Here is a 14,096-nt window from a genome sequence, read left to right as displayed (position 1 = left end):
GTGAAGAGTATATGGTAAGGGAAATGGCCAATGATCTCTCTGGTCACCAATTCCCTTCCCCATAAAATATGAAGCTGGATTTGATAATCTCCAAGGTGCCTTTTGCAGTAGGAGCTGCTGAGTGGAGGTAAGGCTCACTCTCCTTGATGCACATTACCCAGGAACTTCCCCATCAAATCTGGAGAAAGAAGACCAACTCTGAAGCTTTTGCTGAAACAGACTGAAACTGACTCTAATAGAGTCTTTAGTCTGATTTCCAGTGTGCAGGAAATATAGGGGAGGAAGGAGCAAGTTTAGGGTACCAACAAGGACTAATAGTCACGTGGGTCTCTCTGTTCCTCTGTCTGGGGCCTTTCTCTGGAACCATGTGAGCTCACTCAGCCCATAAGCAAAGCAGCCCAGAAGTGAAGAGTGAGGGGTGAGAGTCTGTAGACAGAGATTTCACATACCCCAGCTGAGAGGTGTGTGGTACCCAGGTCCTCAGAGCATCACGAGTAGAATTAAGCCCCAGTTGCCTACAGTGATACACTGCTCATTAATGCATCTTTTCTTGGCCTTTCGCCCTTTCCTGCCTCACTTTTGCTGCTACCTCATTGTTTTCTTCCTAGCACTACTGTACAAATAAAATGCCTGCCCTCAAGTCCTTATCATAGGGTCTGCTTTGGGGGAACCCCAAATAAAGATGAGGGGACTATTAGAAAATTAAAACTATGTAGGAGACAAAACACTCAAAAGCATCATGTGGACATTGATTAGATCTGGGTTTGAACAAACCAACCGTAAAATAATGTATTTGAGATAATCCAGGAAATTTGAATATAGACTTAGCATTAGATGATATTAAGAAACTATTGCTAATTTGGTTAGTTGTGATAATGATATGATGTTTGTAAGATAAGGTCTTTATTTGGAGATGCATAAGAGTAAAATTATAGATCAGTGGGATTTTTCAGTACTTAAAGAAAGAAAAGGAAAGGAAAAATAGAATAAATAAAACAAGTGTGGCAAAATGTTAACTGTTGAATCTGGGTGATAAGTATTTGGGAGTTCATTATAATATAATATTATACTTCTTATTTTGTGTATTTTCAAAATCTTTCATAATAAAAGTTTTGTTCTTTTTTCAGAAGAGAAAAATTCCAAGAAAATACTACCTTTGACAGTAGACAAAATTCCTCAAGAGCATTTACTTTCAGAGACTTAAGTACAGAAAAGACTTTCATACACCTCTTTCAGACAAGACACACAAAAAAAGGCCCTCCTACTTGCTGCAAAATGACATCCACTGATTACTCATCTTCTGAATTCCCTGCCTGCAGCCTTGCCACATGCCACATTTCTCTCTCTGAAGTATCAAAAAGCAAACAAACTCTCCTGAAATCAGCATATTCCATTGCAAGAGGCCAGCCACTAAGCCGTCACATGAGTAGCACTCAGAGTACCAGAGTGGGTTTTGAAATATTCTGGCCAAGAATAGTTCCAAGGGCAGAGCCCAGACACGCCATGCAGCTCACGTAAAAAAAATTCCATACATTTTCCATGCACTGATTCAAGATGCCCACAGAAATAGACCAAGGCATTGCTGAATCAATTCTCAAGACAGGAAGGAACCTCCTAGAAAAAAAATAGCTCTTGGTCTCCTGCAAGGTAAAATGTGTGCCTCAGATCTGCAAATGAAAGAGTATCACAAACATATGGTTAATGACTCATCCCAAACGGAAAAACAGAGTTTGTTATATTTTATGGAGATTTTACATGTTGAAGGTACATCTGTTGCTATTTATGCTGACATGTATGTAGAGATTGGCAGAGCAAGTTCTCTGTAGGGATGAGCGAAATCCAAACCAAACCACAGAACTTTCTAACTTTGAGGCTGGCTCCTGGGATGGAAAACGGCTTCCTGATCCCTTGAAACACTGCCCAGTTGAGCAGGGTGACTCTGAGAGGCCCACATCACAGGACTGCACAGTTGGATAAAGCAACAAAAAGTCCTGCTTTGCACAGGGCCTCTAGAGAGAACAGAACAAAGACAGGAAGCCAGAGAGGTGTTGGAGAGCTCGGGGAACAGTCTTCTGATTACTGAACACCTTCTTTGGGTGACCGTTCCAGGAAAAATAGACCACATCTATTCTGACATAAACACGCCACCCAGAATCAAACAAAAGCCCACTCCCTTTAGCTCTGTTAATAACACTCTCTAAGAAAGTGTTCATCTGCTCTGGCCAACTTTTTTTTTTTCCAGTTGGATAGCGCTGATAAGTTTGAAGACATTTCCTTGGTTATTTACATTTCCACATCTCCCATTTTATAGTTCATTGGTCTTTATTTTTGTTCAGTTACATGATTGTTTAACCTGTGAATCATGTGTTTTACTGATTTGGTCTAGCCTCTGCCTTCTTCCTTCTCTTTCTCCTTCCTCCCTTCATTGCTTGCCATCTAATAGAGGAGAAACAACAGGCAAATAAACAACTATACAGTAAAGTTGAAGGAGAATAGAAGTGCCAAAGAAGGGGAGAAGACAAGAAGATAAATTGTGTCCCCCACAAAATTAGTAAGTTGAAATTCTAACCCCTAGTACCTCAAAATGTAGCTATATTTGGACACAGGGCCTTTAAAGGGATAATTAAGTCCAAATGGGGTTACTGGGGTGGGCCCTAATCCCATAGGGCTGGTGTCCTTATAATCAAAAGAATTTGGACACAGGCACAGAGAGAAGACCCTAGGAAGACACAGGGAGAAGGCAGCTGTCTATAAGCCAAGGAGAGAGGCCTCAGAAGAAACAAACTCTGTTAAAAACTTATCTCAGACTTCCAGCCTCCAGAACTGCGAGAAAATTAATTTCTGTTGTTTAAGCCACTCAGTGTATGGTACTTTGTTATGGCAGCCCAGCCAGAGGACTTCGGACAGCCACCAGACAGACTGCTATGAGAATCCAGAGGTGGAAGAGAAGACTAGTTTTCTAGGATCAAAAACCATCATCTGGAAGAGGTAGAATATGAATGATGGCTTCAGAGACAGGTAGAATTTGCTCATGCAGTAACAGCAAGGCTGAAAAACTGCAGCCTTGACCTTCTAGGCTCAAGTGATTTTCCCACCTCAGACTCCCAAGTAGCTAGGACAACAGACGCACACCACCACCCCCAGCTAAATATCTGTGTATTTCTTGTAGAGATAGGGTCACTCTATGTTGCCCAGGCTGGTCTCGAACTCCTGGAATCAAGCAATCCTCCGCCTTGGCCTCCCAAAGTGCTGGGATTCTATGTGTGAGCCATAGAGCCCAACCCAGAAACTCAGTTTCTTATGTAGACTTTTCCAAGGTTGCATACCCAGGCCCAGTGAGTTCTCCATCATCCAAGGAGACATTTTCTACACTCTTGTGGCCAGGGCACCTCCATGGTGGTACTCACTGTGCTCGCTTGTCTGATCCTTCCAATAGGAAGGATCAACTCTACTTTTGATTTAGATGAACCTACACAGAAATTACAGAGCTTGTTAACTCTCTGTTCACCTGCATATTAATACCATTTAACATTGGCCAAGAACTAACTGCAGGCCAAGCACAAACACTCACCTACCCCATTTTAGGCATCTCAAAAGAAACTAAGTATGAAAAGCAGAAACTTAATAGACTATAATACAGTATATGTGAGACCACTTCAGTTAACACACACACTATTTTAAATTATCGTTGGTACCATGGCTGCTGTTGAGTATTATATTACCCATGTACTAAATTAAACTCAAGTTACTTTTAATGTTGTCTAAAGTATTCTCATGTAAATCCACTTGTTCAAGGCTTGCATTATGAGACTCCAAGAATGTATTACTGACAGTCATGGAAAATGTATTTAACATTCTTATAAATATTTTAACTCTTTTTTTTGGCAGAGGGCAAAATTGTTCCTTTTGCCTTTATTCAAGTGAGATTTGGCTTCTCAGTGAATCTGTTCTCAGCCAACTGAGAAGGTTCGATAGTGTCAAGAGTTAGGTTTTTTGTCTCCAGCCTCTCCTCTTGTTTTTAACCCTCAACTTCAGAAAGATTACAGATGTTATTCAGTCAAAATCCTATAAAAATAACCCAGGTGTGGCAGATGCTGTTTCTGATCTTAAGGGAGATACAATAAGAGACTCTCTGGTGTATTAATGAAAAAATTGGGTCCAAGCAGCACCAGATAAGGAGCAAAAAGAGAGTACATGTGTTTACTATAATGATGACCAAGGACTAACCCATCCCCTTTTAAGGCCCTCAAAGCTGCTTTAGGTTTTGATAGAGTCCACTCAGATAATTTAAAATAATCTCCTGTTCCAATATTCTTTGCTTAATCATATCTGCAAAGTTCATTTTGTCATGGAGGGTAACATAGTCCCAGGTTCTAGAGTTTAGGATGTATTTATGTTTGTGTGTGGGCTGATTATGTGTTAGGTCCAGCTCCTTCTCAAGAATGTTCAGTTATCAGAACTCCTATGTGCCCAGGTTGTTGATGAAGAGGGGCATAGGACAACTATTCCAACAACTCAGACAATAACACTTTTGTTGGAAAGAATCTAATAGTAGAAAGAGGAAAGATTCCATTTTGCAGAAGTCAAAAGATTTTATTTCTAATCTTTTGATTCAAGCGATTTCTAATCTCTTGAACCTGTGTGTGTGTGTGTGCGTGCGTGCGTGCGTGTGTGTGTTAGAAAAAGGGTCAAGTAGTATCATCCAGGAATAAAAAGATTTAGAGTCAGACCTGCATTTGTTTGGGTTTGTCCCTGTATAGTAGGCAGAATAATCCACCCTCTGCCTCCACTGACGAACACATGCATACACATGTACACACACACAGAAGCACATCCTAATTTCTAGAGCCTGCCAATATGCTAACCTAAATAGCAAAAGGAACTTTGCAGCTGTGATTAAGTTAAGAATTCTGGGCCAGGCGCGGTGGCTCAAGCCTGTAATCCCAGCACTTTGGGAGGCCGAGACGCGCGGATCACGAGGTCAGGAGATCGAGACCATCCTGGCTAACACGGTGAAACCCCGTCTCTACTAAAAAATACAAAAAACTAGCCAGGCGAGGTGGCGGGCGCCTGTAGTCCCAGCTACTCGGGAGGCTGAGGCAGGAGAATGGTCTAAACCTGGGAGGCGGAGCTTGCAGTGAGCTGAGATCCGGCCACTGCACCCCAGCCTGGGCGACAGAGCAAGACTCTGTCTCAAAAAAAAAAAAAAAAAAAAAGAATTCTGAGCAAGGACATGAATAGACAATTCTCACAAGAAGATATACAAATGGCCAACTTATGAATAAATGCTCAGCATCACTAATGATCAAGGAAATGCAAATCAAAACCACAATGCACTACCACCTTACTCCTGCAGGAATGGCCATAGTCAAAAATTAAAAAATATTAGATGTTGGCATGGATGCAGTGAAAAGGGAACACTTTTACACTGCTGGTGGGAATGCAAACTAGTACAACCACTATGGAAAACAGTGTGGAGATTCCTTAAAGTGCTAAAAGTAGAACTACCATTTAATCCAGCAATCCCACTACTGCATATCTATCCAGAGGAAAAGAAGTCATTATACAACAAAGATACTTGTACACACATGTTTATAGCAGCACTATTTGCAATTGCAAAAATATGGAAATGGCCCCCAAAACCATCAATCAATGAGTAGATAAAGAAATTGTGGCCTGGGCATGGTGGCTCACACCTGTAATCCTAGCACTTTGGGAGGCCAAGGCATGTGGATGACTTAAGGTCAGGAGTTCGAAATCAGCCTGGCCAACGTGGTGAAACACTGTCTCTACTAAAAATACAAAAAATTTAGCCAGGCATGGTGGCAGTCACCTGTAATCTCAACTACTTGGGAGGCTGAGGCAGGATAATCACTTGAACCTGGAAGGCGGAGGTTGCAGTGAGCCGAAATCACACCACTGCACTCTAGTCTGGGTGACAAGAGTGAAACACCACCTCAAAAAAAAAATTGTGATAGAGAGGGGGGGGGGGTGATGGAACACTGCTCAGCCATAAAATGGAATGAAATAATGACATTTGCAGCAACCTTGATGGAGTTGGAGACTATTATTCTAAGTGAAGTAACTCAGGAATGGAAAACCAAACATCATATGTTCTCACTCATAAGTGAGAGCTAAGCTACGAGGATGCAAAGGCATAAGAATGATACAATGGACTTTGGGGACTCAGGGGAAAAGATGGGAGGGGGGTGAGGGATAAAAGACTACAAACTGGGTTCAGTGTATACTGCTCAGGTGATGGGTGCACCAAAATCTCACAAATCACCACTAAAGAAATTACTCATGTAACCAAATACCACCTGTTCCCAAAAGAACTATGGAAGTAAGAAACAAATTTAAAAATTTTAATAAGAAAAAAAGAATACTGAGCTAGGAGATTGTCTTGAATTATCTGGGTGTGTCCTGTCTAATCACCTGGGTCCTTATGAGGGAAAGAGGGAGTGCAGGAGAGTCAGAGTAAAAGATGGAGATGGAACAATGGAAGCAGAGGTCAGAGAGAGATGAGAGAGCTGAAGATGCTATGCTGCCGGCTTTGAAGATAGAGGAAGGGGCCATGAGCCAAGGAATGCAGGCAGCCTCTAAAAGCTGGAAGAGGAAAGGGAATAAATTCTCCCCTAGAGCCTTCAGAAGGAATCAGCCCTGCCAACACATTTTAGACTTCTGACCTTCCTGGACTTTGAGAAAATGCATTTGTGCTATTTTTAAACCACAAGGTTTATAGTGCTCTGTTATAGTGCCAATACGAAATGAATATACCCTACTTTAGCACTTAGGAAGCGCTACCTCACTCTTGAGCAAGTTGCTTAACCAGGTTGTGCCTCAGTTTGTGCATCTGTAAAAGGAAGTAGCAGTTACACTTATTTTACCGGGCTGTCCTGTAAGGACTGGGTGAGGCCATGCCTGTTAGGATTAATTGCCATCTCGGCCTCCACTGCTGTGACTGCAGGTCATATATCCTTAACATCTCTGTATTTCCTCTCCCTTCTCTATGGAATGTGACTAAACCACCTTCCCAGGATGGTTGTGAGGATCAGATGAAGGAATAATGTAAATCGAGTATTTAAGGTGTGATTCAGTTAAGTAAGAGTAAATTCTTTTAGTTTTTGCTTGGCTAATGCCCAGGGAGGCTTCACTTCCCTCTGGTTTGCAAGACAAGCCTTGCACCCCTTCCCATTTCCCATCCCCACTAGGCCAGCACTTACCATCCTCTACTGCAGAGCTGAGTTTAGGTCCTCCTCTCTCACTGTCCGTGAGCCCCTGGAGCATAGCCCTGTCTGATTTGTGTTTGCATCTCCAGATCCTTGCTGTGGGTATTTGCTAGAGTTACAGAAGCCATGCAAACCTTCTTGTTCTTTGCCACACTCAATCCCCGGCCCCCTTTTTTGCTACTGCTCTATGACTGAAACTATTTTGCTGTAAACCAGTAGTTTTCAACCCTGGTACACATTAAGATCACCTGGGGAGCTTTTAAAAAAATTACTGGTGTCCAAGCTCCACCCTGGACCAATTAAATGAGCTCTCTAGGGGTGGGGCCTGGACATCAGTAATTTTTTAAAAGCTCCCCAGGTGATTCCAATGTACCGGCAGGGCTGAGAAGCAATTCGACGCTCAGCCAGTCACATCTGAACAGCTAATTCTGAACTCAGAGTTCAAATCGGAAGGGAGAGGTCATTTATCTATTCTTCTCACCAAGTCTCAAACTGTCCTCATTCTTAAAGACACAGATTCCAACTGTCTTTGAGACAGAATGTCAGAAAGGTGAATGTCAGAAACTATACAAATGATACAAGTGAATGATCTGCAATCGGGCCAAAGGAAGAATGGCTCTTGTTTTTTCTAGTTGCTTTAAATGGTGGTCTACAACTGTTAAGTCCAGTTTGCAGACCAGAGAACTAGAAGCATACACTCAAGGAAATGATTACAGACAGAGGGGAGAATGCTACTAAATCTATACCTTTGTCTTATCTAAAGAAATATTTCTGCTTCAGCATATGAAAACAGGGAATCGTGCTGACCACCATGTAAGTGAATTGACAGTCTTCTGTGAGCCAACCCTAACTGCAGTGCCACTGCAAGTCCTAGGACTACACTGTGGGACACTGAGAAGTCCCAGAAGCCTCCCTGGACATTAGCCAAGCAAATTAACACAGAGCAGGTTAACACAGAGCATTCAGGAGGTGTCCTGGGCCTAGCACACGGTTCTCCCTTTCCACTCCCAGGCTGAACTGAAACACAGCAAATCACCCCAGGCTTTTCCTTTTAATGCGCAATTTCATTTCAAAGCCCCTTTTGATAGTGCTGGTGACTGTGACACATTGACACAACTATCAGAATGAAAGTTGGTTGACAATATCCAGAATGAAACTCTTCTATCTCTTCCAAGAAATGTGTGCACAACTACATTTACAGAAAAAAAAAGTTGCTACATGGGAGCTGATGGGTCAATAACAATTTCCATTTTTATTTCCAGGTCTACTAAAATCAGACTAGTGTTCTAGGACAGAGTATGTGATTTAAAGCTCAAAAGCTAACTATGGCTTGTGAAATAAACTTCATTTCATAGATCAGCATTCACTGCATTTAAAGTGGACTTTTTTGGTAGAGGTTTTAAAAATCCATTAAAGCAACATGTTTTATATGTTACTGTACATTACTATAAAAGAAGTTTAAAATCCAACTCTAATAACCTCAAGAAAATGCTCAGCCTTTACTACCAAGTCATTGAGTAATAGCCCCAAGATTGTCATCTCTCCTGATAGATGGCTCTTCTCTAGCTGGCAGAGGAATATTTATGATCCCCATTAAATATATATGAGTAAATGATACAGATGGCTTGAATGCCAATTAATACACATGAAAATAACCAACAATATATCTTCTTTCTGTAAATGATTATAATTTGACAGAATTGAAATAATTTCATCCAGTTCTTCAAATTACGCTAATATTGCTTACCCTCTTTCCTTCTTTTATTTCTCCATGTTGCTTGGTACACAGCACACATACTCACAAACTCACACACAATGGCAATTACTATCATCTAAAATTATATGCAGTCAGCTATAAATATACATATGTAAAAAAAGACTTACATGTGTTCTAATTATGACAGTCCCTAGTTTTCTTTACGTATTAAGGTAAATATTTAAGAAGCAGCTTATTTCTCCTATTGTATTCCATTTCTGTCATAAAATTTTTTCCCTAAAGGTACAAAGTTTAGGAAGAAAAACACTCTGTGCTTGGAGATTATAAATCATGACCTATTTAAGTGTAGTTCAAATGCCAAGAAACATTTGAAATGTTTTTGATAGGTTTCATTTTTTAAAAATATGCTTAATTGAGCTTTTATTCTCTGATCAGTTTGTACCTTTGTACCTTTCTCTTTACATTTTAAGGTATACTTTATACATAAAATACATGTACCGTGTGTCATTTAGTGAGTTTTGATGAATGTACACAGCTGCGTAACAAACATCCCAATTAAAATACGAAACATTCCCATCATCCTACTAAGCTTCCTCATATCCCTTTGTAGTCTGTCTCCCCACTACTTACTTCCAGATGTGACCTCCATTATGGTTTCTTTCACTATAACTTATTTTCGCCTATTCTACAATTTCACACAGTAGAATCAGATAGTACCTGCTCTTTCAATCTGGCTTCTTCTGTGGTATGTATTACTGTTGTATGTGCTACTATGTTGCAATGGCTTGAGATTCATCTGTGTTGTATGTAATTAGTAGTTTGTTCCTTTTTATTGCTGAGTGTTAGCATCCCGTTAATCTGTTAATGAACATTTGGGTCATTTCCAGTTTGGGGTCATTTTAAATAAAGCTGCTATGAAAATTCCTGTACAAATCTCTCAGACACATATAGATATCGGAGTTACGTATCTAATGCTACACACTTTATATGGAGAAATCAAGTAAAGATGTTTATGTCTCTTTTCTGCAACCCCCAGTGCATACCAGGATCTAAAGGGTCTAAAGCAGATAAACACATAGGTATATGGTGGGGGTGCTGGCCAATATAGTGTCCTGGCTCTTTTAGGACTATGTAAGCCGCTTATTTGGCACCTTTTGTATACACAGAATTGGTTTTGTTTTCCTTCTGCCTAATATAGTACCTGGCACATAGGTGAAAAACAACTCATGAATTCTTATTGAATTTTAAAATACATGCATAATTGACTGAATAGGTGGATATAAGAATGAATAAGTGAACGCTTTTTGAAGTTACATATAAGTGAGTACAACTTTGAAGAGGATCGTGGCTATTACGATAAAATCTAGAATGAAGTTTTTCTTTTTGTCACCCAGATAAGTGTGGTCCTACCTTCTAAAATTCAGAAAAGAATGAATAGCTTTGAACATATCAAAGCAATACAAATCCAAGAATTCTACTGGGGTGAGTTGGTTAAATGTCTTCTGATGCCGTTTTAAAAATACCAAAACTGACCTAGCAAAATCCCTGGGTACCAAGTTTCTTGGCCTAACTCCTAAGGGTGCTAGATGACTAGACAACATCACCTTCTCTAGGGGTGGTATTAAAAAATAAGAATATTCTTCTCGAAAATACTCACTTGCCTTCTAGGAACACGCCATGTTAGGAGGGAATGCTTCTTTCCCATTCCAGAGGTTTCCTTCCATTTGGAGAGAACACAACACTCCTGGCCTCGTTCCATATTGTCCTTCACTCTCCCCCTGGGAGAAGGAGGAATCAGTTATCTGGGAATAAGCTGGAGAGAAGAAACTGGGCATATTTCCCAGCCGTTTTCTCTCTTCCTGCTCTTGAGAACTAGCAGTCCATAGGAAGCAAACATTTTGCCCTGCTTCTCCACACCCCAAGTTCTCTGGGGCAGGCTCCCCTGTGTGGGGGCCAGTGGTGATCCAGCTAATGTGACCCACTCATAAAGTCTGTCTCATTCTGAGGCTCTATATTATGAAGCTGACTTGCCTGCAGATAAGATATAAGCCACATTCTCCAGTATCAGGATAAGAAGGTGATACTGTAGTCTCCTGTCTGTCATACTTTTATTTTATTTCTCACACTATTTAGTAACTCCAGCGGGGAAGAAAGTGTTATTTGTTTGCCTCATACTACCTTGAATCTTGAACTCCTGGCTTGCCTCCATCCCTAAATGGCCTCAAAAAACTATCTGATACATTTTCTTGTTCTTGAAAGAGTCATACTGAATTACTTCAAAAGCATCAAGTAACCTAAATATATAAAGTAGTAGTTGCATTACATGGCAGAAGAGCTGATAATTAAATGATTTTAAAGATTTATGGTCCAGATTAAATACTGCCCTTATTGCCATCCCACATATGGAACAGAGTGTAATCTTTTTTACAGATAAAAAGTCAAAGACACAGAGAAGATTGTCCAGTGAGTCTCAGGCAGAGAGGAGTTGGACCATCCTACTTTTTTTTTCCCCTGTTACTTCATTTTCACTATTTCACATTTTCAGCCAACAAATGAAGGTACAAACAGGATTTATTTCACATTAACATATTAACTGGATTTTTGTCAAATAAATAGGGAATTCTCTTTAAATAACCATCTCCTCACTTCATGGCCAGTGCAGGAATGAACTAGAGCAAATGTTAGTATATCTGGGGGCATGAGGCTTATAGGGAAGAGGTAGGCTGAGGGGCTGTAGCCAGCATGCGGGGTCAGGGGCCCTCATTCCTGGCCCACCGAGCAGCCCCGGGTGGCACAACGGCACAGATATGCATTCTCTAGTTCCAATAGAGAAGCGCCTTCTAGAAGAAAGAGAGAGGAGACAGAAAGCAAATTCCAGAAACACTAGCAGAAAGCAGGGAAGCTTCTTCTTCAGTGGGCTTATCCTGATGCCACTCAAGCCCTGGAAGCTCATTTTATAGCCTCAAAAGTCACATGGAGTTGGCAACACCATGACCCAGGACAGGGAAGGGGAGGGTGACAGTGGCTGGGGCCAGAATCGGGCCGAGTGGAATCTGGGCTGACAGTCTGCCCATGGTGGCCCTTCCAGGCCAGGCACAGACCAGAGGAGGGAATGTGAACCAGGCCTGGCAGGGGTCTGTGGGAAGACACCTGGCTGGTCTGAGGGGGCTCATGAGACTGAGTGCAGAGTGGCTGCCAGACCAGGGGAGCTGGACTGCAGTGGAGGAGGTGGCCAGAGAATCCCTGCGTAGGGGGAAGCTACGGGAGTGAAACGGGAAGGCGGGGGTGCGGGGGGGGATACCCTGTGCTCCCAAGAGCCCCAGAGATGTGAGGCAGGCATGCGGCCTCTCCCGAGGCCGGGGACCCAACTGTCCCCCAGCGCTCCTTCCTGGTAACTGTTTATGATCAGACCTGGAGGAAGAACGAGGCCCTCCCTCAGCTCCCCCAGCCCCAGCCGCAACCCTGAGGGAAGGAGTAGGAAACAAGGACAGAGAGGGAGGCAGGCGGGAGGCAGGTGACGGGAGGCGTCTACTGGGTCTTCCTACCTTCTTACCCGAGATAAGATGGCGGAGGCTGCTTCGTGGGCATGGAGACGCGGTAAGGTTTGCCTGGGTTATAATAGGTGCTGGCAGCGGCTTCTGTGGCCCTGGCTTCGGCTACAGGAGTGGAGGGAACATCAGGGCTGACCAGAGGTTCCATGGGCCCAGGATAGGGCGGTGGCGGGGGCTGCACATACCCCATGGCCCTGTCCATCTTGAGAGGTCCTGGATAGAACTCAGGCGGAGACGGTGGAGAAGGGCAGCCAGGAGGGCAGGGGTACATTCCACTAGTGACTGGCGGGGGAAAGGCACAAGTCCTGCCAGGCATGTGAGAGTGGCCGGCCGTAGGCTCCACTGAGGGCTTCACCCCTGGGCGCTTGAGATGCCACCTAGAACACGTGCTTCCCAGACTCAGTGGCGCCCCCTGCCGTGAAGGCGGACTTGCAGGAAGCAGAGCCTTCCCAGCCACCGCCTGCTTCGGCTTTCACTGTTCCTTTGATGTAGTTTGCATCAAACACAGGCTGCTTAATCTCACAGGTCTTCACAAGATACAGTGGCATTACGAAGGACTGCATGGTATCGTTCGCCCTGGACAGAAAGAAAGATGAAAGGGGTAAGGTAGATAGTGCCTTTCTTGGTCCCTTTGGAGGCCTCTGACCGTTCTTCATGTCACTGAATGTAAGTTCCACAAGATCGGAGGACACAAGGATGCTCGCAGTGTTGTTGGCCATCACTCCGCGGCCCTCGGAGTGACTCTCCTTGAGCACCATAGTCTTTCCGAAAGCAGCCCCAAGACGCCCCATCCTGCAGTTGACCAGCTCATGGTGGTGGCTACATCTTAACAAATGTATTGATATAGTGACTTTTAGGTAGAGAAGCAACTCAGGGGAATCCACACCCTCCCAAAGAAATCTTGAAGTTAGCCTAGGTATTCCATATTTAGAAAGTCAGCAGAGGCAGGCCAAGGCCTAAGCTTACAAACAAATTTTTGTGTTTATTTAATGGGCCAATGAAATGGCTCAGCCATTTTGGGGACCCTCATAGACAGATTTCAGCTAGTAATTATGTTGCCTAAGGGAGGCGGGGGGAGGACTGTGCTCCTCTCTTTCCATGTGGTCATTTGCACGTGGAAGTTTCTGCTTTTCATATCTGTGGCAGTGCCACATGCAGCTCTCTCCTCAGAGTGTCAGCTCTGGAAAGCTGCTACTGCTCTGAGGACTGGTCTTTGAAATTCTGAGGGTGAAGGATTGGCTTTGGTCAGCAGTCATTTTCTTGTCACAGTTGGGCGCATCCTCAGGTTGTAAAATCTCTCTAATGCTAGGTATCCACTAGTCTCTTTAATGAGATCATGCACAGACCTGCAAAGAGTCCCCACGATCCTTCTCCAGAGACCAAGGGGAGCTTGGAGGTGAGGGACAGTTCCAAATGCTGCCACCCTACCATTTCTGGTCTCAGTCTTTTTATACCAAATATCTCATACTGCCAGGACTCTTAATTTTCTTTGCCAGAAGGAGGACACAGTGGCTCATGCCTGTACTCACAACAATTTGGGAGGCTAAGGCAGGAGGATCACTTGGGCCCAGGAGTGTGACACGAGCCTAGACAAAATAG

At 43.0% G+C, this 14,096-nt stretch overlaps 1 pseudogene; it reads right to left on the bottom strand.

Moving 5' to 3' along the window:
* Positions 1 to 13,713, bottom strand: part of LOC105465252 (WW domain-binding protein 2-like) — a 92,331-nt pseudogene extending 78,618 nt beyond the window's left edge.
* Positions 13,714 to 14,096: the final 383 nt, after the last annotated feature.

This window comes from Macaca nemestrina, chromosome 19 (assembly GCF_043159975.1).
Source record: "Macaca nemestrina isolate mMacNem1 chromosome 19, mMacNem.hap1, whole genome shotgun sequence".
Classification (NCBI taxonomy): domain Eukaryota; kingdom Metazoa; phylum Chordata; class Mammalia; order Primates; family Cercopithecidae; genus Macaca; species Macaca nemestrina.
Note: the sequence above shows the minus strand (reverse complement) of the source record. Positions and strands in the feature narration are given on the sequence as shown.